This window comes from Chenopodium album, chromosome 3, assembly GCF_948465745.1.
Source record: "Chenopodium album chromosome 3, dcCheAlbu1.1, whole genome shotgun sequence".
Taxonomy (NCBI): Eukaryota; Viridiplantae; Streptophyta; class Magnoliopsida; order Caryophyllales; family Amaranthaceae; genus Chenopodium; species Chenopodium album.
Genome location: NC_137836.1, coordinates 34,055,524 through 34,073,395, shown reverse-complemented (window position 1 = coordinate 34,073,395; position 17,872 = coordinate 34,055,524). Strand labels below are relative to the sequence as shown.

The 17,872-nt window shown below is 36.3% G+C and overlaps 1 non-coding gene across 1 annotated transcript; it reads right to left on the bottom strand.

Annotated features, from left to right (window-relative positions):
- Positions 1–13,087: 13,087 nt before the first annotated feature.
- On the bottom strand, positions 13,088–13,194 carry LOC145625822 (small nucleolar RNA R71). Its single transcript, XR_014110724.1, has one exon. It is a non-coding gene; the product is annotated as a small nucleolar RNA R71 (small nucleolar RNA).
- Between the last annotated feature and the right edge of the window lie 4,678 nt (positions 13,195–17,872).

The window sequence follows — 17,872 nt, the reverse complement described above, 5'->3', positions numbered from 1 at the left end:
GATAAAGAGAAAACACTAACAACTAACAAACAAAGAAACCAAACAAATAAAGCACTAGGAACGGGATCAACAAGCAATCATGACAATTGTAGCAACTCGGAAAATAATATGCAAATCAATGATTGTGGAGACTAATGGCAAGCTTAATCAAAGCTATCTCCTAGAGGTCAAACTAGCGCCAACTACGAGAGACTCTAACTAGGAGCATCACTAATCAAGCTCAATTGACAATTGCGATTCCTAAATCAATGGTCCGTATCATTAGAATACAATGCAATCTAGCATAATTCTCAAGGCCTAATCGAATTACACACATGCAAACTTCCAATAATCGATTTAATCTCAACAATTAATCAACATAATTCCCAAATTAAGCACAATCAATCGATCATACAAGTTTCACCCAATTCCTAGCAAACAACTACTCTAACATCATCATCTAATCAACAAACAACTAAAGAAATCAAGAATCAACAATATATGAAGAACAATTACACTAATCAACAATCAAACATCAAAATCAAATCAAACAAACTTGAATATTAAACAAAACAATAAAATGAGATAGAGTTAAGAATGCCCATTGATAATAGAGAAGATCTTCAACACAATTGTCACCCTTGAATCTTCAATCTCTCAATCACCATTGAAATTCCTCACTTTCTCTCTCTAAAATCTACTCTTAAACTAACACTAAAACTAGAGAGAGAAGCTCTCAACTAAGCTAAAAAATGATCAGAAATGTGAAATGAAGCTTATTCTAAACTTTCCCCAAAAATCGGGTTTCAAAGGTATTTATAGAGGCACGAAAACAAAAACCGAGCAAATAAATACCTATGAAGGCGTGCTCGCGCTGCAGGGGTGGCGCACCCGCGCCCGTGCCTTGCGCGCCCGCACATCTCTGGGTTTCTTTGATCTTCTCGCTGCTTCGTGCGTTCGCTAAGGTTTTCGAATGAACGCACAATCATGATGATGATGAACACTAAGTGAGGCAGTCCCAAAAGCAAATGATTGTGGGTTCAACACCCCATATTCTTGAGAGCACGGCTTGAGGGCGAAAGAGCTAGAACTTGGAGAATCCACTTCCTTGCATCTTGAGCTTTCCTATTTCCATGAGCTTGCTCCAAAGGCTTCCTCCACCTTAGTAATTCACCAATATTAAGATCCAAACCTCGTACAATACCTACAACCACGAAAATAGAGCAAATAAAGGAGAAAAGACTAGAAAAACCATAGAAATGCACAAAAGCTACAAAATAAGAGAGGAAAGGTAAGACTAAGATCAAAAGCATAAAACTAAGCATTTATTAAGAATGAAAGCCATGAAAAGAAGGTAAAAACAACCTAAATGCTCATCAAATGGGTGCCATTTATGACACCCATCAATATATATATACATATATATGTATATATATATATATATATATATATATATATATATATATATATATATATATATATATATATAGGAAATGAAATATACAATCAATATTCTCGTTACATGTTTATCTTTTATTCTTTCTTTTCCTTTATTTTATAACACGTTATCAGCAGCAACATTAGCTGATTGAACAAGTCCATATCCTATCAATTTGTATGAATTTTTACAAACTATTGGGTGCGTCCAACAGTTTGTGCGGCTGCACTAATATTCCTCCTTTCTCCATTATTTCACTTTTCTTCTCTTTTAATAGTGCAGAAGTTGAAAGGCAACAACGATTGACTCATATAGGTTACACCCCATTCCTAATCCATGAGATTACTAACTCCATATGGTTTGAAACCACGAAATGAGGATCGGAGATGATGGTACGAAGTGAGTCATGCAGTCACATTTTCCCGTATTAGGCTCTACTCGATTCTTGTAGTGAAAAGTATTTCCTACGATCTCAAAAAACTACATACAAAGATTCAATTTGCTACAAACTATAATTACACTAAATTGGTTGAATATTAGTGCACATATAATTGTAAAATATTTGTGATCAATTGATTAAACAATAAGATTTAAAAGGAACCTAAACCTGTTATCCAAATTATCTTATTAGTTGTGATACTCAATTACATATTCTCTTTAAACATGCAGCATGGTGATCAACAATAAAAAATAAAATAACAAGAAATCAATTTAATCATAAAAACGTTAGTCAAATCAAATCATTATAAACCTAATCAAGATACTAGCAATAAAGAATAAAAATAACAATAAGAGTAATTAAGTGAATTAATTACTCACGTTCCGCGTTTCCTTGAATTGCTACATCATGAATAAATTATTGGTAACTTCAATTAAAATTTAAATCAAATTTAAATTAAAATAAATAAAAAGTAGAGTTGATTTGATCCAAACCCTCAGTTAATTCTATCTTTCACGCCTTGAGTTAAGTATAGAACTTTGGGTCAAGTATAAACTACTTAGAGTGCTTTAGAGAACGTATTATGAGAGGATAAGGAAGCTAGTATTTATACCAACCCTAGATCCGAGTTGACCTGAGTATTTGAGACCCATACCCGAACATGAACCGACCTGGAGATGAACCGACCCAAACATAACCCGTAAATTATTAACCTGAACTGAACCCGACCTGAACCGAAATTGACCCAAACCCGTTTTAACCCGTCAAAACTCGAATTTAACCCGACCTGTTCCTAATCCGACTGGTTACTAATTTGACTCGAAATTCAACTCGACCTATTACAAACTTGACTTGAATCAACCTGACTTGGTATTGACCCTGTCCGAATTTTTCCTGACCCAAAATTCAACCCCATCTGTTACTAACCCGACCCGAAATCAACAGAACTTGTTATTGAACCATCCTACATTTAACCCAAATTGTTCCTGACCTAGTTTCAAATCACCTTAATTCAATTTAGACCACCTTATTATTATTGATCAAAACATTTTGTCCAGGGAGACCAAGTCGGTCCAGACCCGACTTGATTATTATAACCCGCGAATAATTTTGGGAATGACAAGACTTGAAAAGGATTGACCTTATTATAACCCAAAAATTATTGACTTGAACCGAACCCGGACATGAACCGACTTGGAAATGACCCAACTTGATTATAACCCTTAAGTTATTGAGTTGCTGATTTGAACGAACCCGAGAATGATCTGACTTGGAAATGACCCGACCTAATAATAAACGTAAATTATTGACTTGAATTGAACCCGACTTGAACCCGAGAATACCCGACTTGGAAATGACCTGACCAAATTATAACCGGCAAATTATTGACTTGAACCGAACTTGACTCAAACCTGAGAATGACTCGACCTGTTCTAACCCGTAAATTATTGACTTGAACCGAACCCGACTCGAACTCGAGAATGACCCTAACCCGTTTTAACTCGTGAAAACCCGAATTATACCCGACTTAATATTCACCCGACCCAAATGTAACCTGATCTATTATTAACTCGACCTAAACACGAACCAAACCCAATAAGATTTAAAACCCGACGTGACTCGACTCAAGCATGACCTAACCTGAACTCGACCTGCATAGGTTACGACATTAACCCGAATTGACCTGACCCGAGTTAAACCGACCCTCTCTTATCCGACCCAAACCTAACCCATTTACTCGGACTGACATCTCTTCATGTCTACTTTCCAACCCCATTAGAATCAGGTCAAAGTATTATGTAGATTTTACGATATGGCCGTTTTAGTGAAAGGGTGTTGGTTTTGGGCCGAGTTTAGTGTTTTACTTATATATTCATTTTAAATCGGAATTGAGCTTATGATATATCTTTGAAAATATTATTTTAAGGCCTATCCAACTAAATAATATTGGATATAACATATAGGGCCACAAAATCAGTTTAGCTCGGTTTTGTGATGTGGACACGAAAAGTGGAAAGTAAGTTATGGTTTAGGCAAGTGGGCTAAGAATTAGGTTGGTTTATTAAATGTATTGGATTAAATATGGATTTAAGCACTCAAAAGATTAAATACTCAACCCGACCAATAGTGGCGGTGAAAGGTTGTTCATCATCGGATTTGGTTTGGGTGACATTTTTAGGTGTCTGTAGAAGCCCTCACTTTAATTGAGTTTGTAGAATAACAGTTTCGAAATTAATAGTCAAAGTAGTCGATTGGGACGGAGAATGATTTAAGACGTTCTGCGATCCTAAATCACTCTATATACGCCGATACCTTCAGAAAAGCATTAGTTCCAAAGATAAAAGAGTGAAGAGATAAAGTGCGTATTGTTGGGGTTTGGTGAGTCCGACTCACCGCGGAAACAAACAAAAAAACTAGACCGCACTAGCAATAAATAAAACCATAAACATAATTAACTTAATGACAAGATTAAGATAATAAATATACCTTTGACGCGTGCTTCACCCGACCTCGAGGGGCTCTTACTTCGAAAGCTAGCCTCGAAAATATGACGACCTCCAACGCAAGTCCACCCAAAACTCGAACACCGATTAGGTCCAATGCCTCGGAGTTAGCAAGGCCTGACCAAAACTCGAGTAATTGAGTTCAAAGGTTTCACAGTGGTGATGTCTTTTTCAACTCTTGAGTTCAAAGGTTTTCACAAATAGTGATGCCTTTTCCAACTCTTACTCAAGTGCTTTTCCCAATACCCCAAGTTGGGTATTTATAGGGAAATGCATGAGTGTGAAAAGCTCTCCCATCAATGTGGGAGAATTTGATTTTCCCATTTTATTTTAAAGCTAAAATAAAATTAATAATCAAACTAGTAATAAATCAACAAGTGGTAAGCATACAAGGAGTAGTAGGTGAGGACCATTTGAAACTTGCCCCCCACTCTAGCTCCCATAACCGGCCACCTCTCACTCTTTCCCTCTAATTGGTTTCGGCCACATGGCAGCTTACTTGGGCACCCATGGCACCCTTTTGGGCTGCTATGGTGCGGTTGTGAGGCTTCGGCCCATCTCTCCTTGCGCCCAAAACGTGGGCTGCTGGCTGCCATGGCCTAGCAAGCTACGCACCAACTGTGCGGGCTGCTAGCTGCCATATGCTAGCACAGCCACGCACACTTGGTGCAGGCTGCTAGCTTTTGTCGCGCCCCTAGCATTCGGTTTTTTCGATACTACAGGTATTTTTTTCATTGTTGATTTATTCTTTTTTTCACGTCTCGTCTTTTTACTATTTTCAACTCGACTTCCGATGCTCGGTTTCGACACTCCAAGCTCGAATTTCCGACGTCTAAATATTAATTACTCGGTCTACTTATTAATTAATTCCTAATTAATTCATCGCTTTGGCTCGTTAGTTGCTTGGGTGTGACCCGAAGGGTTCAATCAAGATTAAGCTATAATATTAATAATGCATTAATATTATTGATCGAAAGCGGCCTCCACCCAGGCATTTCGATCACTTGACCTCACTGAAAAATTAGCTTTCTAATAATCCCGAATCCCCTATTGGAATAATACACTTGTTCGAAGGACATCATTCCTTTCATGTATCTGACACCATTGTTTCGGTGGCAAATATGTTTGGTAGCTTTCCTTGCCTTGAGAAATCAACCAGATGAAGACTGTTATGATATTTTTCCCCGCATCGGGAATGTTGTTAGATGATGATTCCACGCGTTTAAAATGCTGTTAGATGATGATTTTTCCCGCCTTGAAAATGCTGTTAGATAATGATTTTTCCCCGCCTTGGGAATTTTGTTAGATGATATAATTGCTGACTTTTTCGCCTTGAGAGGTGGCAACGACTGACAATTTTCTACACCTTGTGAAAAACTTGTCTGCTTGACGATAGCTTTCTCATTTCAGGAAAAAGCTATCGTGAGCTACTCTGCTTTGAGCAACCTATTGAATGATGATCATTGAGTATTTGAAGAATATTGATGGTTCTCTTTTCCCCGAATGCGGGCCGTTGATGGTTTGCTTGTCCTTGAACGTGGGCTGTAGATGGTTCGCTTATCCCCGAACGTGGGATGTAGATGGTTTGCTTATCCCCGAACATGGACTGTACATGGTTTGCTTATCCCCGAACATGACATGAACCTAAGACCTGCAAATGGGATTTTCTAAAAGACTCGCATAAATTGTGATTGACTTGACCAATTGAATTGACCAAACTTGACTTGACATGACATGTGTATAACATGTGACTGTGTGTATATGTATAGTTTGAGTGTGCACAGACACAAACAACTGAAAATGCAAAAAATTTCATCATTTTTTTGTCATGAGTGGAGGGTACCGACTTTCTCCCGAAAAAAGAAAGGCGTGAAAAATGAAGTAAGAGTTTACGAACTTCCCTTGATAAAAATTTTGAAAAAAGTTTTGAACTTCCCCAAAAGAAAATAGATGAAAAATTGAAGAAACTTTGTACTTTCACGCTAAGAAAAATTTGAAAAAGTTTTTTTGAACTTTTTGAACTTTCACAAAAGAAAAGACTTGAAAAAGGGAAAAAGTTTCGAGCTTCCTCACTGGGCAAAGTGAGATGAATCGCCTGGATTTTCTTCTTGTCAAATTTGATTGCTCGTCTTGAAAATATTGTATGCATGATGAATATTCGTAGGCTAGGAGGCTAAGGACAATTACATCATGTGACACGATCAATGAATGCACTTAGGTCGTGGAGCTAAGCGCAGTAATGTATGTTGCTTAGGTCATGAAGTAAGCATCACATAGTGTATGAAGAATAGTCTTGATGAACGTTGCTTAGGTCTAGAAGCTAAGCACATATGAAGTGGTTGCTGAGTATTGCATAATGAGCGTTGTTTAGGTCAAGGAGATAAGCAAGTGTACCAACAAATCTTTGATGAATGTACCTAGGTCAGGAAGCTAAGTACATTTGCGATGCATGGAACAATGAAAATTGCTCAGGTTAGGAAGCTAACCACGTATACAATGTTTCTTTTGATGAATGTTGTCTTGAAAGATGATAAAGCATGCACGGTAGGGGAACAACATTTCACGATAAAGGGTTCCTAAGGGAAGGAAGATATGGCTATGTATGTGTGAATGAAGTGTGTGAATATGATACAAAGGCTAGATACAAAGGTTATGGTGATGGAAAGAAATGTGAGAAGAGTCGAGATGGTGAATCTTTAAGCTAGGTAGGCTAAATGATGTGGGTTCAAGCCCCCAAGTCTAGCTCTAGATGGATATGGATAAACATTGAATATTCTTTGACTCAATCATGCATGAATATGAATATGAATGCGGCCGCACCTCGATGTGAGGTTACCTATGTATCCGTTAGAAATCTGGCTGAACGTAGCTCTAGCTGAACTTTGCACAAGTGTATGTACACCTTAAAGAGATCTTTTGAGGATTGTAACGTGGTTAAGGCTGATGGTTTAAAGAAGAAAAAGGGTAAAAGGCTCAAAACCCGAGATAAGCCCCTAAGATGTGTAATTGTGTATTTGAATATTTTTGAATTTACAAGTTTATTTTCAACTTTTTTTTGCTTTGATTTTTTTTTTGTTTCTATTTCATTCTTTTGAATCAATGTGAGCAATCTCGGATCATGCCGTCCATCACTCGCTTAGCATTCATGTTTCCCAGGCACGGTACCAAGCACTCGATGAGAGACGCAATTCGAGACATGTTTGATGAGTGACATTTATGTCACTCTTAGGGAGTAGTTTTAGAGTCATTTTCGGGCTCGGTTTCTCTTATTTTCCTTTTATTCTTTTATTTTCTCTTTAATGAAGTTTTTTTTATTTTGGTATTTTGGAGTGTTTTAGTTTAATTTCTCATATTAATTAGTTATAGTTTATTTTGTATTTTATTTGCTTTGGATTTGTTTTATTTCCTTCTTCATTTTCTTTAAAAGTATTCTAATTTACTTTTGTTTATTTTAATTAGTTTTGAGGCTTTTTTCGTATTTTAGTTGTTTGTGTTTTATTTAATTTTGTTAGTTTTAGTTTTATTTATCTCATGTTCTATTTTAGTTTATTTAGTTCTATCTTTTTATTTATTTTATTTTATTTGTCACGGTTTCATCCTCTGGTTTGTCTGTGTGTAGGTTCAAGTTCAAAGTTCAAGTCGAGCTATCCAATTAGAACCGAATCTGGCAAACTCCCCCACTCCCTACTCAATTACTGGTACAACCCACAACCAGATCAGCCCACCAAAATAGAGCAGCCTCACGCAACTCCATCCACCCAAACACACCACCTGCACCACAGTCAACCTCCAACCGCAACCAAAACCATCCCAGCAGCAGCGAGTCGAACTCAACTTGCAGTTCATAGCCCACCATTAACATACCTGCCACTGAAATCACCATCAATCTCCACCACCACAAACCGCAGCAACCACCTTCGCACCTCTTCCTTGCAATTTCTAGCCAACCCAAATCAACAACATCCACAACCGTGTTCACGCAACCACCATTTTGGAACCCCCTGTTGCCACCATCACCGCACAACCAACCCACAGTCAGCCACATGAAAACACCATGCCTCTCGCAAGTAGTAGCGGATCCAAGATTTCCAATCACGGGTAGCGCACTAGTGCGTAGTTGTTTAAGAAAATTAAAGGGATTCATATTGAAAAATTCCCACAAAAATGAATAGCAAATCAATAAAACGAGTGATTTTGTTGATGCAATGTAATGTTTTAGTACATTGTTGTGCTCCTTATTAATTGACAATGTGATTTTGGACTAGCATACATTTGACTGAGAATTTATTAAAAAAAAATTGCTAAGATATATTATACTTATAAAAAATAACTACGATTAAAAAAAATTGCATAACGCTATGAAGTATACTACGGAGTAGTAATTTTGTACTTGTACTTTTTTTTAGTTTAGACAATTTGTACCTAACTTATCATTATAGTTTATAAATTACTCCATACGTCATATATAATTTGGAAAATTGAAGTAAAATCTTTATTAATAAGAGTAATAATGGGGAATTCTAAATTACTTTTAACCATATAAATGCTTCTAAAAAAAAATCATATAAATGCTTTGCTTATACCTATACATAGTATAAGAAATAAAGTTAAAGGGGGAATCAATTTGGAACAAAGAATAAGGGGGATTAGTAAAGTCCTTAGAAAGGAAAAAAAAAAACATAGGGAAGAGGGGTTCAAACCATGACCTTGCTGCACCAAAACCTTATCTTTCTCTCGTCTTACCATTGAAACAAGGAATGTCAACTAGTATAAGTTTCACTTTTAAAAATTTTATATCGAAATTCTGGGGGTAACACATGCTACCCCTTGTTACTACGTGGATCCGCCACTGCTCGCAAGTACCCGACATTAATTACTGTAGCAGCTTCGCACAAACAACACCCATAAAATCAGAGCAAATTGCAAATTCTCTAGGTTTGGGCAAACTGTTAAGAGTTCGATCGAAGTGCTAAAAAAGTAAAAAACATTCGAACTTTTCTAATTTGAAGAGGTGTGGTCGAACACACCCATGGTTCGACCGAACCAACCCATAGTTCGGCCACACCAACTCGAGGTTCGATCAAACCATTTCATGAGCTTTTCACGTGGTTGTTAATGAAGATCGAATGGTAGTGATTTGTTGATGCTGATTTTTGACGATGATATGCGGTGGTGATTCTTTGATGACGGTCTTTGATGAGAAGCAATGAAGGGGATCATTCCCCACTTTTAGAGCAGCCAATATCGAAGAGGGGAAGGGGTCTGATATTTTGGTTTTTGGTGGGATTTGTTTTCTTTTTATTATTAATTTTTGTTTTCCTTTTTATTTCTTTATTTTTTTTCCTTTCATTTTCTTTCTTTCTTTATTTTATTTTCCTTTCTTTCTTTTTCTTTTTCTCAAGTTAATATAAATACCCATTTTCGGGGTATTTAGGAATAATCATCAATTATTCTATTTTCTTTTAATTAGTTTTAGGAGAGCTTCTCTCTCTAGGTTTAGCCTAGGATTAGAGTAGTTTAGAGAGAGAAAGTGAGGGTTTCACCATTGTTAAGCTTGGATTTTGAAGAAGAAGATTGATCATCTTGTTTGTAGACTTTCATCTTCAATCAATGAGGATCTCTAACTCTCTCTCCTCTATTTTATTTGCTTTCTTTTGATTATTATTTTAGTTGTTAGTGTTGCTTGTTAATCATATTGATTCTTGGTTATTTGTTAATTAATCTTGTTATTATCATGATTAGTCAGTAATTTCCCCATTAAGGGAATGGTTGTGGTGTAGTTGGATCTTGAGCATGTTCTAGGGTTTGGAATTGATTTATTTATGATTAAAGTCTTTATATGCTTGATATTCTTCAATCTACTTGCAAAATGCATGTTGTCAGTTGATTGGGAGTGAATTATTGTTAGAAGATGCGATAGCGGACCTAGCAATATTCATTTGTATTGATTGTTATTTGATAGCACCTCCTAGTATATGGTTATATTGTGGAAGCATAGAGGCTATGTTAGGAGAAGCCAATGAACCCCGACAGGTGGCTAGATTGGACCTCTTATATCGATATTTGAGCATGTTTAGTTCATAATTAATTCAACTTCTATGCCTTTGTTTATGCTTGAGTGATTGCTATTCCTAGACCATTTCCCTTAGTGTTTTACTTCTAGTTTTAGTGTGTTTAGACTTAGTTTACGTCCCTTATTCCGGACTAACTTAATTGTTTATTGCATTTGGTAGTGCTTATCTGTTCCCTGTGGTTTGACCCTATGCTTGCCTTATACTCGTATTAGGTTTTTTTAGGTTGTATAAATTGTATTTGATCTAGGGATAGACATTTGACGATGCGTTTATTCCTTTGTCAGTTTTCATATCAAAGACATTAGAACACTTGCCCTTAGACATTGTTTTAATTTTTTTCTCTCTTGAACTTGCTTTTGAATATTACACAAATCACACACCTTCCCATCTTAAGGTTAAGTGAATGTGGGTTGAATAAATGAGACCAAATGTTAGACGAGGCTCAAAGTGGTTAATAATGAAGAAATGGAATATTGATGAGCATCATTTATGGCGCTCAATAGAGTAGCTTTTAATTTCTTTTTCTATATTTTCTTGCTTTATTTTAATATAATCTTTATAGTTTTCTTTTATTTTCTTTCTTTATAACTCATTTTGGTTTTTCGTTCACTTTTATCTATTTTAGTTTAGTTTCTATTCATTTTGCTTTCTCTCTTACTTTTACTTGAATTTTTGTTAGTAAAGTTTCAAAGCTTTATTTGCTACGCTCTCACGGTTGCGCCATAATTGATTCTAGGTCATTAACGCGCAAATATTTGAAGATCAAGGGCTACCCTCCTCGCGGGCAACATCACGAAAGCCCTGACGATAGGGATGCACAAGAGCGCTAGGAGCAAAACTTCGCACAAGGATCTACAAGCGAGCAAGTGGAGTCATGCACGCCGCAACACCACAGTAAGGGTGCGTTCGCGCCGACCCCTCTGTGCGTGCGAGCAGACCCTTTCGTGCACACACACGGTCCTGTGGTGCGTGTGCACGACCCTGCTTCGAGCCTCTACACTCGTTTTACTATATATACCCCATGACTTTTCCTTTTTTAGGGGGATGACGATTTCATATGTACTTGAGACTTATTTCCAGATTTAGTAGAGAGAGAAAGTAGAGAGAGAAACTTAATATTACTTGTTTTGTACTTCGAATTACATCTTTGAGCTTGGATTTCATCTTTAATCAATGAAAATTTGTGAGAATTTCCTTCTTTGAATTTACTTTTGCTTGTTCTTTCCTTTAATTCTTGAATTTTTGATTTGATTATTGATGTTTGGTTTGAGAATTTGTTGAATTTGATTTTCTCTTTGATTAAGCTTGAAATGATGATGTTTGTGATTCAATTTGCTTTGTTTTTCTATTCCATTATGATTTGTGAGTAGATTAGTAGTTAGGGAGAAGGGGAAGCATGCTTGATTGATGATTTTAGCTAGTTGATGATTCTTGGTTGATTGGATTGTTGCAATTAAATTGGTTGACATATTTGTGCATGTGATTATTTTGATTAGGAATGATCAACCTAGATGATTAATCTAGATTGCATAGCAAATTTCAATGACATAAACCCTTGATTTGAGAATTGCTTTAATTGGTTGAATTTGATTGTGATTTTCCTTGATAGTCAACCCTAGCTTGACTTATAGGAGATAGCTTTTGAATTCTATTAATTGCAACTATTGTCTGTCCTTTGCATTGCTTGAATCAATTGAGTTATTCATCGATTAGCATGACCATTGAGCTTGCATATGGAACCTTAATCCTTAGTGTTTAACATATATATTTTCTTAGACTTGATTAGTTAATTGAAACCTTAGTTACAATTCAACTCACCTTTCATACTTCGAAGTAACTTGACCATAGGCTATAACATTCTCCCACTCATTCCTTTATGTTCAACCCTTGACTTACCTCTATACTCGTATTAGGTTTGTTTAGTTATTATAAATTTGTTTGGCTCTAGGGAAGATTAGACAACGACATACATTTTCCCTACGTCAAAATGGTGCCATTGTTGGGGAATGATATTGGTTCTTTGTTATAGTTGTTGAGTCTACTTCATTTTTAATTAAAAAATACAAAAAACATTTTTCTCTTTTTGGCTACATTTGTATTCGTTCTAATAATTGTTTTTTTTTAGATTGTATGCGTAGAGCACGTGGTCGTTCACTAGTGCCACTTGATCCGGAAATTGAGAGGACAATTGAAAGGTAAGAGTTGCAAGACATTCTTTGAGTTCTATCCCTTCAAGTTAAGAGGAACCACAACAAGAAGAACAAGCAAGGATGGGAGAAAATCCAAGGGTGGCATTGAAGGAATTGGGGATTCCGGGTGCATATAGGTTTTAAAGTGGGATTGCTCCACCTACAACAGCAGCAAATGACTTTGAAATAAGGCCGACAATGATCACTTTCATAGAGAGGCGACAATTTAGTGGGGCTAAACATGAAAGGCCGCTAAACCATCTCAAAGAGTTCAACAAGAATTGCAACACTATAAAAGTGAATAGAATTTCCCAAGAATTCATCCGCCTCCAGATTTTTTCCTTTTCTCTCATAGGGTGTGCCTTGGAATGACTAGATAAGGAGGTCAACCCAATTCTCTAAGGACATGGGACGAAGTGACCAAGGAATTTCTATCCTGTTTCTACCCATAAAAGAAAACGGTGGATGATAGAGCTTTGATTCAAGGTTTCAAGCAAAAGTCTAGTGAAAGCCTCTATAAAGCATGGGAGAGGTATAAGGAGTATCAAAGAGAGTGTCATCATCGCGGAATTCCTACTTACCAAATTATTCAAATCTTCTATGGTGGCCTAAGTCCTCAAGGAAAGTCGTGCCTTAATGGAGGAGCCGGAGGTCCCATTATGAATAAAATAGAGGAGGAAGTGGTAGACATAACTGAAGACGTAATGAGGTACTATAGAGATTGGCAAGATGGTGAAAGGGAGTCAACTAGCAAGAGTAGTTCTCTCAGTTGATCATCTTAATGCCATAAACAACTTGTCCTCACAAATGACAAACTTGGGGAAGGAAATGTCCGCTATAAAGGCAAAATTGGAGAGTGCTACCTCTAGAGTTTTGAATCTTCCCTCCCAATCTAAGGGGAGAGGTATGTCTTCTAATTCTCAACCTTTTCCCTCTTCTAGTAACATTCCTAGTGGTTGCTTGTTTTGTGATGTTTGTGGATCGTATGATCATGATGTTTCTAAATGCCCTCATGCATGTATGGATGTTGTGATAATCAACATGGAAATGTGAATGAGCATGTGAACTATATGTCAAACAATAATGGTTCTAGGTTTGAGAATAAAAAAGGTCAATGGAATAGGAATTACAACAACCATGGAAATTTTGACAACTATAACCAAGGTGGTGGTAATGGGAACCAAGGGAACCGAAATTCCCGAGGTAACTATAACAACCAAGGTTATAGTAGCCAAAATCAAAACAAAAATTATGGTAATCATAACCAAGTTTATGGTAACCATAATAAAGGTTATGGTCAAATTCAAAGTAGAGGTAATTGGAACAATCAAAATAGGGGAAATTTTAAAAACAATGCTCAAAGGGGTCCCCCACCCGAATTTGCTCCAAAGACCCAAAGTGATAATTCCTATGTTCAACCCTCTTCTTCTTCTTATTCTTCTAGGACTAACATGGAGGAAATCACTGAAAACCAAACCAAGTTGTTGAACACTTACATGGCGGTGAGTGATAAGAAGTTTAATGAAATGATAACCCACAATAAGATGCTTGAAAATCAAATTTCTCGACTTGTCAATGCTTTGAAAGACCATGCAAGCCCTTCTTCTTTACCTTCTCAAGGCCAAGACCCTAATAGACCCATTAATTCCATAGTCACAAGGAGTAGTAGGGTGCTTGAGGAGAGTTTGCCTAGCAAGAGTAAGAGTGAGGAGGGTGACTGTAGGCGTCGTTTGAAGTGTGCCTACGTTAAATCATGTTGTGAATATGCTTGGCACTCATAGGAAGTGGGAATTGATATAATACGATAAGGGACAAGGAAAGTAGGGATCCGCCAACAAGTTTTTATGTAACTTGTAAAACGTTCACGAATCATAAAAGGCAACCACGATTAAGGGGACAACGATAGGCAACAACGATTAACCCGTGAAGGTTACACCCAATCCATAATCCATGAGATTACTAACTCCATATGATTCGGTGCCACGAAAGGAGGATCGGGGATGATGGTACAAAGTGAGTCATGGAGTCACATTTGTCCGTATTTGCCTCTACTCGATTCTTATAGTCAAAAGTGATTCCTGCGATCTCAAAGGCATACAAAAAAAATATTCAATTTGCTCCAAACTATTATTAAGCTACATTGGTTGAATATTAATGCAACACATTATTCCATAATATTTGTGATCACTTGATTTAATAAAAAGATTAAAAATGAACCTAAACCGGTCGTCCAAATTATCTTATTAGACGTGATTTTCAATTACATAATCCCTTTAAACATGCAATATGGTGATCATAACAATAATAGAATAAACATTAATATTGGAAGAAATTTAACAATAATAGTGTTAGCAAAATCAAATAATAATAATAACAACCCTAATCATGATACTAGCAATATTAAAATAAAATAAGAGTAATTAAATTAATTAATTACTCACATTCCACGCGTTCCTTTAAATTGCTACATCATGAATAAATTGTTAGTAAATTCTTTAAAAAAATATAAATCAAATGGAAATTAAATTAAATTAAATTAAATAAAAATTATAGTTGATTTGGTCCAAAACATTAGTTAATTACACCTTTCACACCTTGGTTTAAGAATGGAACCTCGGGTTAAGTATGGACTCCTTAGAGTGCTTAAGAAAGTATTAGTGAAAGAATGGGGAGGCTAGTGTTTAGGCTAAAGAGTGATTAGAGAATAATTTGATGATCAATCTTGTTTATGAAAAAGGAGAGATATGACCTCTATTTATAGAGAAAAAATAAGGGTCGAAAAAACAAGATAAGATCCGAATTAAATCGGAATAAAACCCGATAGACTACAGTTTTTGCGGTTTTTGTTTTTAACATATATTTTGATCCAGAAGTCAAAAAAAGATAAATAAGATATAGTTGGAATGATATTGAAGTATAATTTCTAACCCAATTAAAATCGTATTAAAATATTTTGTAGAATAAAAGATATGGCCGAAATAGTGAGACAATGTCAGTTTTGGATAGAGTTTGATATTTTATTCATATCTTTTCCGTTATTGCTCGGAATTGATATTATAATATATCATTGGAAAGATAATTTCAAGGGCTATCCAACCATCTTATTTTAGGATAAAAACTTTGAGTCATGAAAATAATATCTGTCTGCCTTAGAACGTCTTTCAATTCGGATAGAATTAGGATTTTCAAATAGAAAAGTTTTATTCAATTTCAAACTTTTTAATCTTATATTTTCAAAAAGGATAATTAAGATCTTTTATAAACTTATTGAAGATTCTAATTAATCCTAATTGGTTTAGGAATGGGATTAAATAATTTGGACCCTCCACATGATCATTGGGTCGTAGGTAAAGTGGGCTTAGGTTTAGTTTGGCTTAGTTTAGTATTCTGGCCATAACTTATTCGTTATAACTCGTATTTGGGCTTATAATATATCGTTGGAAAGCTATTTTCAAGCCCCATCTAACTATTAAATCATTGGACCCATATTATGGACAAAAATAAACTGGAATAAATGTTTTTATAAAAAGGACATGAAATGAATGATTTTAAAGGACACAAAATAAATTATTTTGAATTTAAAGGCACGAAAAGAGGAAAATAGGTCATGGTTTGGGAAAATGGGATAGGAATTGGGTTTTTTTATGAAATGAAAATATAGATTTAAGCACTCCAAAATTAAATACTCAACCTGACCAATAACGACGATGAAAGGTTGTTCATCATCGGGTTTGGTTTTTGGGAGACAATTTTAGGTGTCTACAGAAACCCCCACTTTGACTGAGTTTGTAGAAACACCAGTTTCGAAAACGATAGTCAAAGTAGTCGATAGAGACGGAGAATGATTTAAGACGTTCTGCGATCCTAAATCACTCTGTATACGCCGATACTTGCAGAAAAATGTTAATTCTACAGATAAAAGAGTAAAGGGATAGAATGCTTATCTAACACCAGTGTATCGGTGACAAATGAGTTTGGTAGCTTCCTATGCTTGAAGGAATCCACCGGATGATGTTTTGTTGAGATACTTTCCATGCCTGAGGAAAGTCGATAAATGAGCTTTGTAGTTTTCTATGCTTGAAGAAATCTACCGGATGATACTTTCCATGATTGAGGAAAGTCAACATATGAATTTGGCGCTTTTCTATGCTTGAAGAAACCCACTGATAATACTTTCCATGCTTGAGGAAAGCCGACAGATGAATTTGGAGGTTTTCTATGCTTGAAGAAATCCACCGGATAATACTTTCCATGCTTGAGGAAAGTCGACAGATGATTTTGGCAGGTTTCTATGCTTGAAGAAATCCACTGGATGACACTTTCCATGCTTGAGGAAAGTCGACAAATGATTTTGGCAGGTTTCTATGCTTGAAGAAATCCACTGGATGACAATTTCCATGCTTGAGGAAAGTCGACAGATGATTTTGGCAGGTTTCTATGGTTGAAGAAATCCATCGGATGACATTTTCCATGATTGAGGAAAGACTTGTCTGATGATGAGATAGCAAGTCTCTATGTATCGAGAACCTTGCGCTGTGAATCATCTTCGCTTGGGAGATGATCACTAAAATGATGATGGTTCGCTTGTCCCCGAACGTGGGCTGTAGATGGTTTGCTTGTCCCCGAACATGGACTATAGATGGTCCGCTTGTCCCCAGACGTGGGCTGTAGTTGGTCCGCTTGTCCCCGGACGTGGGCTATAGATGGTCCGCTTGTCCTCTGAAGTGGGTTGTAATTGAGACCTGCAAAATAAAATTTGCCAAGGGACTCATATAGACTATGATTGACTTGACCAACTGACTTAAACAAGTTTGACTTGACACGACATGACATGTATATGACTTGTGATTGTGTGTATATGTGTATTGGGCGAGTGTGTGCATAAACATGAAAAATGCAAAAGAAAAAATTTTCCAGTCATTTTCGTTATGAGACGAGTGGAGGGTACCGACTTTCTCCCGAAAACGAAAGACGTGAAAAATGAAATTTTATTTTAAACTTCCCTCGATAAAAGATTTTGAAAAAGTTTTTGAACTTCTCCAAAATAAAAGAAGTCTTGAACTTCCTAGTTGAGCAAGACAAAATGAATCGCATGGATTGAATTGCTTTTTTTTAAAGATAATGTATGCATGATGCATGTTCGTAGGCTAGAAGGATAAGGACAATTACATCATGTGACACGATAGATGAATGAAGTGAACTTAGGTCATGGAGCTAAGCATCATATATGGTGTAAAGAAACGATCTTG